Source organism: Lontra canadensis, unplaced genomic scaffold, assembly GCF_010015895.1.
Source record: "Lontra canadensis isolate GAN:19392208 unplaced genomic scaffold, GSC_riverotter_1.0 scaffold11, whole genome shotgun sequence".
In the NCBI taxonomy this organism is placed as follows: domain Eukaryota; kingdom Metazoa; phylum Chordata; class Mammalia; order Carnivora; family Mustelidae; genus Lontra; species Lontra canadensis.
In genome coordinates, this window is record NW_022631005.1 from 2,724,641 (window position 1) to 2,736,856 (window position 12,216).

Here is a 12,216-nt window from a genome sequence, read left to right on the forward strand (position 1 = left end):
GAGAAGGTAGCTCTTTTATATCTACCTCTTCAAAACAACTAGCCAGCACTAGTGGTGCTTCAAGAAACTTCATGTGAAGGTTGTAAAGAGAGGAGAAACTAGCAAGAAGTCTGAAGAAGTAAGCTGGAGACTAATTAAGGGGCCCTGTGTGGTGTGTGTGTGCCAAGGCTTTCCCGAATGCAATGGAACCCCCGAGAGGGAGAGACATGAACAGACTTGGGTTCCCAAGAGCTCCCTCTGCCTGCAGCCTGGGAGAGTATTGGAAGGAGCATCCTGGAGGGAAGGCTATGAGTTAGAAGGCTCTGGTCCTGGGCAAATAAAAGGCTGGAAGCCTGAAAACTTGTGTAGAGATGAGAAATGTTCAGGGTATAAAATGAAAGAAATCGGTGCCCAATTTGATTTGAGGGGAAGAGGAAAGAAAATGAAGGCATCTAGATATCTCCCAAGTTTCTGACTTGGGTGAATGAACTATTCAGATTTTCAAGGAAGTAGAAACAGTTCTAAGACTCCCCTGGCAAGGTCTACTGAACTCGCCAATAGTTATCATTTCCTCTCCTGTCTTTGACTCCTTAACTCTTCTACCATTTTTTCTCATGGTAAAAATGCAGTTGGTGGCAAGGTAGAGCAAGTGCGGAGTGAAGAGAGAGGGATTCTGTGAGTTTGAGTGATGGACCTGTTGCTTTTGGTCACCCAGTAGTTGGCCAACTTCTTCCTAGCAGAACCCTTATTTCCCTTTGGGTATAAGCCCTCCCCTGTGCTCTGGGATGTCTTGGTGGGTCTCTTCATTAGGGCTCCTCTCACAAGTGAGCTCCTTGTCAATCAAATGAGGTTTTGTTTGGGTCACCTGATCCAAGTATAGCCAGTCACAGTCACCAGGAATGGTGAACAGCTTGAAGGTGGCCCAAAAATGTTCTGGGGGCACTGAGGTGGCTCAGTGGGTTAAGCATCTGACTCTTGATTTCAGTTCAAGTCATGACCTCAGGGTCATGAGATGGAGCCCCGTATTGGGCTCTGTGCTCAGTGGGGAGTCTGCTCGAGATTCTCTCTCCCTCTCTCTTTGCCTCTCCCCTCTCTGGAATAAATCAATAAATTAAAAATGTATTCTGAAGAAATTAATATGTTCTTATGGGTTGTTACCTTGATCCCAAGACCTTCCCTTTTTCCTGCCTTTTCTAAGACTAAGATAATCACCCTCTTTTGTTTTGTAAGCTGCCCTGTATCCTTTCAGCAAGTGCCTTTTTAAAAACTTAAACATACTTTGTTTCTGTTGCTTGCAACTAAGGAACCCTAGCTGAAGCCCAGAGGGTAGCAGGAAAGGCCCTATACAACTTTCTCTGTTCATTCTGCCTTGTGTTGCTAAAGGAGACCTGAGACCACTCCTGCTGCCCCATTACGACCATCTCAGGCTCTGTGCAGGCCCCTCTGCCCATCTGTGGTAGGGAGTTTGGTACATACACTGCATTCTAAGCCATTTCCTCTCCACTGCGGTCTTAACTGACAGCGCTTATGGGAATTACTTCAGCTGTCTTGCCCAGCTGTCAAACTGTAAGGAGGAGGGAGTCATAAACCAGGGGACAGTGGAAGACCATCCACAGGCCTCTCCCAGTGAGAACATGGAAAGGACAGCAGAGGCTCTGACCACTAAAGAGAAAGTAAAATGGAGAGCCATAAAGAGAGGGGCCGACAGATGGAGGTGGCCCCGGGTGAGCTTTGCCAAGGCGACATTAGCTTTCTCCACATTTTTTAAAGTTACTGTTTTGCAGGTTCTGCTGCCAGAACTTTCTGAAATGCTAGGCCTGGGTGCCAGGGCAAGCTGGAAAGCCAGACAGTATGGGCTGCGAGTGCCAGAAGATCACAAACACAGGCACTAATAGCAGCTTGCCTGAGATCTCACTGCCTTTTTTTCCTGCCAAATTGATGTGGCCATCAAGGTAACCTTCCAGGCTTCGTGGCCCAGGTGGTGTACCCAGAAAGGCAGACCCAGCCGGGACCCTGAAATTGGCCTGGGGCAATGGTTTGGGGGCTCTAATGAGTGGTCTTCCTTGTCACATTCAGGCAGGTCTGAACCACCTGGGAACTTCAGCTCTCAGTGTCTCCAGCAGAACATCTGTTGGGAGTGGGATCAGTACCCACTTCTGTCTCTGTTAAGCCTTTGAGCTTCTTCCCTCCCCATCCACAGCCCGCCAGATGTTTGTGTTCTGTTTCTGCAAAGAAATATTAAAGGCAGCAATAACAATAGCATTGGAATTGCCCAGGGCAGTCACCTGCTACCTATCCCATATGCATGCCTGGTCTAAAAAATCAGGCAACTGACAGCCGTAAATGTCAATCGATTTTATCATTAATTGACCAAGTACTGTGTTCCAAACATTATCCTAGGTGCCATCTGGAAGGCCCTTGAGGAACTTGGTTGCCTTTCTAGTGAGGGCCAAAGACGAGATTATAGATAACTGACCTCAAGGTCTAAAGCTTAGCTCGGGTTCAGCTCAGAACACAGAAGTCATGGTGGGGAAGGGCCAATTCTAGATTCTCTGCACTTGGTAGTGAGATGTCCAGTTTGTGCTGTTAGAGTATTGCCTGTGCCACTCTTTGGCACTTATTACACACCTCCTTGCATGGTCAGTTCCCCTTGTAAGTGTGTGGGTGTCTCGGTATTTACAAGGGAGGACAAAGAGAGACTCACCTTTGATCTCATATCTTAAAAAGTGCACCATGGTTAATAGACTGGTTGGCTCGGGAAACTTCAACGTTCAAGGCATGGCTGGTCAGCTGTCACATCATCTAACATGTGGGCTTATCCATCCCCTGCGGTTTTAGCCAGTACTGCTTAAGCATGTCTGCACAAGACAAAAACCATATGAAACCCCAACTAGTCTTGTGTTTTATACAGAGAGGAATCAAACATATCCCCAGTTGGCGTACAAACAGTGTATCTTCTCTTTACTTGATACACATACGTTATAAGAGGGATTTTTAGCAGTGGTGAGAGATTTGGTTAACCAAGGTTAGTGGTCCCATCGTAAAGATGAAGACCAAACTGTGAAAACGGACGTTAGCATGGCAGTCTACCCCCTCAGAACCACTAGGCTTTGTGTAGCTTAATTCTTATAACTGCCCTATGAAGGAGGTGATGTCCTCCTCCCTCTGCTGTTTGTGAAGCCGAGACTCAAAGTAGTCAAGGAGCCTCATCAGCTGTAGGTCTATTGAGTGAAGGAATCGGGATACGAATGCCTGTGTGTCTCATTCCTTCAGGGAGAAAAGTTGAGCTGTTCTACACTCCCAGTACCACAGATCTCAGTGTGTGTGGGTGGGGGGGGAGAGACTTCCAGATAGATACCAGTTCTCCTCTCCCATTAGGCCTTTGGGTTGGTTAAGATCTTTGTTCCTGTGTGGCATGGGGTAGTAGAGAATGGGCATATTGGAATGGGTGGTGCAAAAGGTTAGGGTTAGGGTTGGGGTTAGGGTTAGGGTTAGGTTAACCCTAGGTTAGGTTAACCCCAACCCTAACCCTAACCCTACCCCTACCCCTAAGGTCTGTCCCTGCTGGGAACAAATCTGTGAACCTAGCTGCTTGGCCAGCAGGATGTCAAGACAGGGACTGTGTAGGGAGCCAGGGAGGAGTCGGGAGCTTGCCTTTGAGAAGGGCAATGTTAAGGAGACCATGAAGTCAGCCTTGGTTGGGCTTCCCACTCTGAGGTGCCAGAGGCCAGTTGAGATTCTAGGGATTTCCATGGCTTGTTGCAACCTGGAAGAGACCAGTTGGGTGCACATCAGCATCCTCCCTCGGTTAGCTCTTCCTTCAGCCCCTTCCCCACCCTACTGTGGAGCTCGGTGCAAGGACTGAAGCAGAGCTCCAGCTCAGGAATGTGGTCAGACTCCATTCCTCCACACTAACTGCCTAGGAATGGAAGTGATCTTTGTTCCAGTAGCCCAAAAGTTGTTTGCTGAAGTGATTAATAGGAATCTGATGTCAGGGCTTTAGAATATCTGTACTTGATATGCACAGGACTGAATAAATAGCATATGAATCTTTTTCCTTAATTAAAGTCACCTGGCCTGAACACTGTTTGAAAAAAATGTTTTAGGTCTCAGCGAGAGTGTACGTATAGAATTATCCTATAACTCAGCCTCATTTCAGTTAAATTAGTGAGATTTTAGAGGTATGTGCTTAGGTTGTCAATGAAAAAACAAACCTGCTTCTTCTCTTCCCAGGCCCATTGGTTTGGGATTTCCGGATGACATAGTCGCATGGAGGTCAGTGCTCACATGCTCCTACTTGACTGACAGGGCACAAAAACCAGAAAGTGGGACTAACTGGGAAATAAGAGCAAGGTCTGTGTATATTTTAGCTTCATGATCATTTCAGGACCATATCAAAGCATACAGTGTATATCATTCATTTATTTATTCATTCAAAAGTCATTTATTATTTCACTTAAAACCACTTAATAATAAATAGTTTCTATTATTTATAGTATGTATTGTGTTGGTATACCAAAGTACAAAAGTGCATCCATAATATGAACTCCTTACTGTTTTTTTCTTTTTTTTAAGGATATACATTTTCTAAATAAGTTTATACTGATGTGGAAACATTTCTGGAAGAATACTTCAGAAACTGTCAACAGTATCCCTCTGGGGAGGGAGTGGGATAGGTAGCTGTTCAGAAAGGAGACATTTATGTTTTATACATTTTATATTTCATATCCTCTTATATATTTACATTTTATACTTTCCTGTACTCTCTGAGTTTAGTTAAATATCCTTTCATCTCTAGTGCCTGATACCACTTGTCTCAGTAAAATTGTCACTGGTTTATATGATGAAATTTACAATGAAATGGAGCAATTTTTTTTTTCTAAGAGAGAGAGAGAGAAAGAGAGGGGCAGGGAGGAGCAAAGGGAGAGAGAGAAAGAGAATCTCAAGCAAATTGGACACCCATCATGGAGCTCTACATGGGGCTCGACCCCACAACCCCGAGATCATGAGGTGAGATGAAGTCAACAGTCAGACGCTTCATCGACTGAGCCACCCAGACGCCCAGAAATGGAGCAATTTTTAATCGCATTCTACAATTATCACTATGAATTCTGGATCCCATATTAGAGGGACATATTTGCATATCAATATATTAGGGGGACCAGGCAGGTCAGATGTGCTTATGATATGTGAACAAAACAAAATAATGCAGGGGGGCACCTGGGTGGCTGAGTTGATTAAGCAACTGCCTTTGGCTCAGGTCATGGTCCTGGAATCCCAGGATCAAGTCTCAGGATCGAGTCCTGCATCAGGCTCCTCTCTCAGCGGAGAGTCTGCTTCTCTCTCTGACCCTCTCCCCTCTCATGCTCTCCCTCTCTCATTCTCTCTTTCTCTCTAAAGTAAATAAATAAACCCTTTAAAAAACAAAAACAAAGGGGCACCTGGGTGGCTCAGTGGGTTAAGCCTCTGCCTTCCGCTTGGGTCATGATCTCAGGGTCCTGGGATCGAACCCCACATCGGGCTCTCTGCTCAGCGGGGAGCCTGCTTCCCCCCACCCCCGCCTGCCTCTCTGCCTGCTTGTGATCTCTCTCTCTGTCAAATAAATAAATAAGATCTTTTAAAAAACAAAAACAAAAACAAAGCAGGGACATGACATACAAGAGTAGCTTGGTTTCCCTTATCAGTGACAAGGAGCCTTTAAAAACTCCACATCCTAGACTACTAGTGGTGCTGGAAACCTTTTTTCCTTTCTGGATAGTCTTTGCTAGCTGTCTTCCTAGCTAGACAGATGTGGGGTCCTGAGCTTTTTCATTCTCTCCATTCTTTACTCGTCCTGAAACAATGAAAACCCACAGGACAGGTCGGGGCATGCAGGGTTGCTCAAGTTCAGTGCAGTGGGCACTTTCTTAGTTTTGTCTAAGAATTTGTATCAGGCTTGGGCAGCCTGGGTGGCTCAGTTGGTGGAACAGCTGAGTCTTGGTTTCAGCTCCAGTCATGATCTGAGGGTCCCGGGATTGAGCCCCATGCTCAGTGGAGAGTCTGCTTATCCCTCTCTTTCTGCTCCTCCCCCTCACTTGTGAGCTCTCTTGTTCTCATTATTAAATAAATAAATAAATAAATAATTTAAGGAAGGTTTGTATCAGGCTTTATCCCTGAGAATCTCGGCCCAGAAGAAGCCAATCATTTTCAGAAGAGGACCTACAACCTCGGTCCTTCCCGTGGTCTTCACCATACCTCATTCCCAGAGGCTCTTTCCCTTCTCCCCAAAGTAAAATGTGTGTCCAGCCAAGACAAGTATGGGGTTGGATAGGAGTTCAGCAACTGGAAGTCACCTGCGAAAGCACAAGGACACACTCCTTGAGAGCTGTCATTATTTGCTGGGCCCTGAGGAAACAGGCCGAGGTGGTGTGGGCTCAAGAGCAGGACATTTGAATCCAAACTCTACCAGCTGTGAGACCTTGGGTAACTTATTTACTTAAGCTCTCTGAGTCTTAGTTTCTTCGTCTGCAAAATGGGAATTAAAATACCTGCCTTGCAAGGTTATTGTGACGATTTGCAGTAATTAATCCACAGTGATATGATGTATCATTCATCCATCAAACAGTACCTGTTTATTATGCATTAAACAGTGTGCTAGGCACCAAGAGAGATTTCAAATATTAATAAAACATGGCCCTTGCCCTGCAGGGATTCACATCTAGAAGAGGAGATGAAAAATTTAACAAATACATTAAATCAGGGTGATAAATGCAATAATAAAATACATACCAAGCTCACTTGTGTTACAAAAATAAGAGAGAAATTCAGAATTTAGAAACAGGTAATTTACTGTAACAAGTAATGTTTTAATAAGAAAGATGATTTCTTTACCGAGAATTGCTGATTATTTATTTATTTAACAACTCAGATGCTTCATATGGGCAGAAAATTAAGGGAGACTCCCCGTCCCTTTTCTCATTCCCATTGCTTCTGCCTTGGTTCAAGTTAGCATTTCCCGTAGGTGGTAACCTGCAGTCTCCTAACTGACCTTTTTACCTCCAGATTTTCCCAGCACCAATCCATTTTTTGTTAATTGCTTGGTGACACTAGTAACAATCTCTCATACCCATGTTTTGTCTATTTACAAACTCTTGTCATAAACGTTGTCTAAAGTGATCTTCACTACAACCAAATGAAGTGTGGGGAGGACAGAAGTGATTATTCTTATTTTAAAGGAAAATGAGGGCCTTATAGGTCAAGTGACTTGTTCCAGGTCATACAGACTTAGACTCACTCCCTTCTAGGTGAAAATCTAGAAAATCTAGTACCTTCCTCTCCATGTCTGTTTGACCAAGGCACTGGGCTGTTAAACCATTTTACGGCTTCTTGTTCCTTAATATAGTTGACAACTTTGTTAGTTGTTAGAGCTCAGGAGAAGCATCTGTTTGATCAGAGACTTTTGATGCTCTCAGCCACTCTTGCCAAATGCAAGATTAATTAGAGAGTGTAACTAAAGTCCTCTCCTGTTCCAGAGGCCTCTTGGGTCAAGCCCTGTGGTTGGCATGGGGGATTTTCCTAGCCAGAGGGAGGTTCTGGGTGAAGCACCTGGCTCACAGGATTTTTCCATGCTTACGCTCTGAGAAGGCAGCCTGTGAGGGGCAGGTCTGGGGTCCAGAATACAAGTGTCTACCAGGAACAGCTCTGGTCCAGGAGGGCTGCTGAGCGGTGTCCCGATTCCTTCTTGTCCTGGTGTTAGACTAATTGTCTTCTGAGTAGCACTTGCTTCTGCTTCATTAATCTCATTTATTGCCTCATATGTTCATTCATGCATTTATCCATTCATTGAACATATATGTAGCTACCATATAGGCATTGGCGATGCAAGTAAGCATAAGATGTGGTCCTTGCTGCTTCTTTCTTTCTGTCTTCAGACCTGAACTGGACATATTAGTCCTGTGCCTGCTTCACCGATCCCCACCCTTGTCCTCCAAGGAAATGCCATGCTCACAGCCTTCCTGCCAAGGTGGCCAAATGTGGTACCATCAGCTTCACTGATCCAAGAGGCAAGTTATCATTTAAAAATCCCAGGGAAGGAGTCCAGTTAGTCCCAGTTGGATTCTCTGTCCACGTTTAAAAAATAAGTATACGAGTTAATATGATTGGGCCAAACTGGACACATGTTCTCACGCTTGTGGCCAGTGGAGCCGAACTCTTTCCAGAAGACAGGAGAAGAGTGCTGAGGAGGTAAATATTTAAAAGATAAAAACAGTGGACCTCTATGGCTTTCCATGGCATGGGGTTAGCTGACATTGCTGCATATCCCCCGCCGTGTGTCCCCCCATCCTGAGGGAGCAGAGTCCTTGAGTCAGCCTTGAAACACTTCGCCTTGAAACCATTCTCCTGGTCTGGTATGTGACCCAGTTATTTCATACCCGTATATCTCCAGAGCTTCGTCTTCGCTTAGGGTAGCTTTGGACCTCCTCCTCAGAACCAGTTACCCCCATAAGGAATCTGACATTAATCCATGCAGGTGGGATTAATACATGCAAAGGAATAGGCAGGCACAGCAAGATGGTGGGTTTCTAACAGGGATGTTTCTAATTAATCATCCTCATGTCTCAGATGGGGAGAGGGCAAAGAGCCGCTGAGGGCACGTCAACGCAGGCTTGCTACATGGCTACCAGTTAACGGCTGGTGCTGTTTTGTGAGAAGCCTGCACCCGGGATTCCACCTCCTTGTCAGTGAGTGTGCAGCTGGGTGGAGCGTTTCTGGGTGTGCAAGTTCACGGGGTCATAACTGAGAATCTCTGTGTCCCTCTGCCACTCACCCAGGCTGGCGTCCAGGGATCAGTGGGTCTGTGTGAGAGCCTGCAGTTGGGCCTCAGGGTTTTGCTGGAGCACACATTTGTGTCTACGCAAGCCAAAAACTGACCGCATTCACTCCGATCCAGGCGGACGTGGAAGCAGGTGTGGAAAAATCTGCCTTATGAGCCAGAGTTCTCCCTTGTCATCGAGCTGCGTGAGGGCCAGGGATGATGGTGGGCTGAGGAGATTCAGCTGGCTCAGAGCTGTTAGCTAACTGAGTGAAGCTGAAGCAAACGGCTTAGGGACCTTTTAGCTCTTTTCATCTAATCTTGAGAGAAATTCCTTTACCAGGCTCCTGGCTGAGTAGAAGTGAGGTCAACACTCCAAATTAGGGAGTGTTAAATGGGACTGGCCCCATTTAAACGAGGATGTTTCTTCTTTCCAGGCTACACTCTCTTTTCAGGACCACATCTGCACCCCAACTGCTAGGCACCACCATGTGGGCCTAGATGTCTTTCGTTATGGAGGGAACCATATTGCTGTCATGTTTGTCAGGAAGTGCCGAGCTTTTAACCCTCTACTGACAAATGATTGTAGCCCTGCCCATTTTGCTACCCCACGGCTGTGTTCAAGTACTTTTCTTGAACTTCACTTCTTCAGAGCCCCTTAGCTCTAAGTTCTAGATAGCCAGCTCTGATATTCTAAACACGGCATTTATAAAATACTGCAAGTCAGTCATCAGACATCGACCTTTGCTCAGCCTTTGTTTTAATCAGACATCCGGTTCTCTTTAGCTACTCAAGTTTGACCAAGATCTTGTCTTTTCATTCCCATACGTTTCCTTTTTCATTTTCATTAATTTCTAGACTTTTAGCTTCAAATATCTGTTTGATAATTGGCCTATGATTGTAATATTGTTCAAAATATTTTCTGCTTCTCTGTGGGACAGAATTATACATCCTCACCCTATTGATGTGAGACCTGGTCATATGACTTTCTTTGGCTCATGAATTATTACCAGAGTGACACATGCTGCTTCCGAGCAGAAGGTCACAAAGGCTTTTGTGCGGCTTCACCATGTTGTCTTTCCCTTTCCAGGGGGAAAATGAAAACCAGTATTGCGATCACTGCATAGATCCCTGGCGATTATTATTTTTAAGGGACACATCCAATATTTTATACAGGGGGATAAGCTCTCAAGACCTAATCTAGTCCTGGTTCCTATTTTTCTCCCCCCACCCCCACAGCATCCCCAAGTCTCCTAATCTAGACGCCATCCTGAAATGAGATAAGCTAATTGTGGGAAGGGGAAGGAGGGAGGCAAGAAGCGGAGGTGTTAGTAAAGGTGTGGCTCCAGAGGCCTGAGCCAGAAGTGAGAGCAGCTGATTACATTACAGTATGTGTGTGTGTGGCGGGGGGGTGGGGGGGTCCCAAGTGCTGTGTCAGGGAAGACCTCTTGCGCCAGCCCAGCAGTAAAATCTGGTTGAAAGGGGAGCAGATAACTTTGCCAGAGCCTGAAGATTTCCCCAAGGCAGATGTTTTTGCTTCTTGGCTTCTATTCCTGGAGGGGAAAACAAAGAGATGGACTGCTGTCATTTGGAATGACTCGGTCCCTGTGGTGAAATTGGCCAGCCAAGACTGGTAATATATTGAGGTGGCTTCCTAGTTTGGTTCGCTTCCTGGAGGTTGAAAGCCTCATTTCTCTGAGCATGTTTCTCCTTTATTACTGTGCTTTCCAGTGCCCCAGTCTTCGGCTTTATCCAGCACAGAACAATTTGGGTGTAGGCCCCAAAGAGGACTCCTGACAGCGCGTATAAGGACTTTAGGTCCTGAAAAGGATACGTTTCTCTTCCCATCACCTCTATTCCCACATATTCATATGACATGAATTTGAAATGCCCTGTTCATAGATAGACTGCATGCTGTTTCAAGCCATCCCAACAATGGGTAAAATGCATTTAAGCTGTCTCTCTCAGTGCAGAAGACAGAGCCTTGCTAAGCCACACTGCAATTAGCTTTGTATGTTTCTTGTCACAACCACAGTCTGCCCACAGTGAGACCAAGATGAAATGCCATTCCTGCTGACTTTGTGACTCTGTGTGAGTATGTGTGTTTAGGCACTTATTTAAAACACAACCACAGGCCAATGTGCCTTTATCGAAGCACATGGAGATCATTACTGCACACTTGCATTTTGGGTTGGAAGGAAGTACAGCAGTTAACCACCTGAAATCTCAACAGTAAAAGACCACCATAAAGTTCTACAACTGTGGAACAAAATACTACAAAATGTAGGTTCCGTTAAAAAATTAGGAAGTAGTTTACGTTACAAACTTGAGCACTTTTGTCACAGTGATTAGTAGAGCTTATTACATGCGACTAGAATATTCCATTTCTACAAAGAAATGGGGCAAAGAATTAGAAAAAATTTCAGTTGTTGTATTTTTGATCCCAACCCCATGTATTCAGACAAAGCAAACAGAATTTCTCACAGGCTTTCGGTATGTAAAAACAATGCACTTGTATTACTAATATTTTAGATTTGTATTGTTAGTCTTTTGCCAACAGCAAAGGTGACCACCATTAAGCATTCTTTCCGAACAGTTTTCCTCTTGATTAGGTGCTCTACCAGACTCATTTTCTTGGAGAAAATCCCGTTCAGGTCCTGGAAAGGTTTAAAACACCTTAAACTTTCATTCTAAATTCAGTTCTCTGGGAAGTAGGTTGAGATCCAGAAGTCCTGAATGAAGCCAAGTGCTTTGGGAGACGACTTGGGTTGGCTTAAATTAAAGCTTGCTCTCTGGAGGGCCATAGACACCACAAACAAAGCTTTCTCTGCTGTGTTCCGCTACTGTATTCAATGCACTGAGTAACTCTTAATGTTCCTAGGGTTTCCTAAATGGCCTAGGAATAAAGCTAACAGAAGAGGGCAATATATTTCAGTTAACTAACTTTAACAGTATACCCAAAGTTATTTCTTTTCAAAGAGCTCATGAAAGGCCTTGGTCAGAATTTTGGTGGCATTAGAAATACTTGAACATTAATCCATCAGCTGTCCTTTAGGTCTCCAGACTGTAAGCACATTAAGAATGAAACACCACCCTGGATGCTATAATCTTTATAGGTCTGTATTTCTTTTTCAAAAAATAAAAAGAACAAAGTCACCACTCTCAGAACAACTGGAGGAAAACTCAGTAGAAACTCAACACTTTTTCAATGAGAAATACTTGATGTCATATATTTTAATAAAGACTGAGTTGGTTGTACACTAAGCCAATTTAAGAATGTGATCTGTAACTCACTGTCTTAATTACATGGAGAAAAAGTGAATGGGTTCATTAATGTTGTGAAAAGGAACAGTGACCTACCTGCCAAGTGGCAAGGTGGAAATAATTAATCTGGTCAATTAAAAAGAAACAGATAATTTAAAATGCAAAGCCTTCCAGGTGGTGCA

At 44.6% G+C, this 12,216-nt stretch overlaps 1 long non-coding RNA gene across 1 annotated transcript in view; it reads left to right on the plus strand.

Annotated features, from left to right (window-relative positions):
• Positions 1-12,016, plus strand: part of LOC116866819 — a 46,423-nt gene extending 34,407 nt beyond the window's left edge. The window contains exon 3 of the long non-coding RNA XR_004382479.1: positions 11,826-12,016. This is a non-coding gene — a long non-coding RNA (uncharacterized LOC116866819). The remainder of the gene's footprint in view (positions 1-11,825) is intronic.
• The last annotated feature ends 200 nt before the right edge of the window (positions 12,017-12,216 follow it).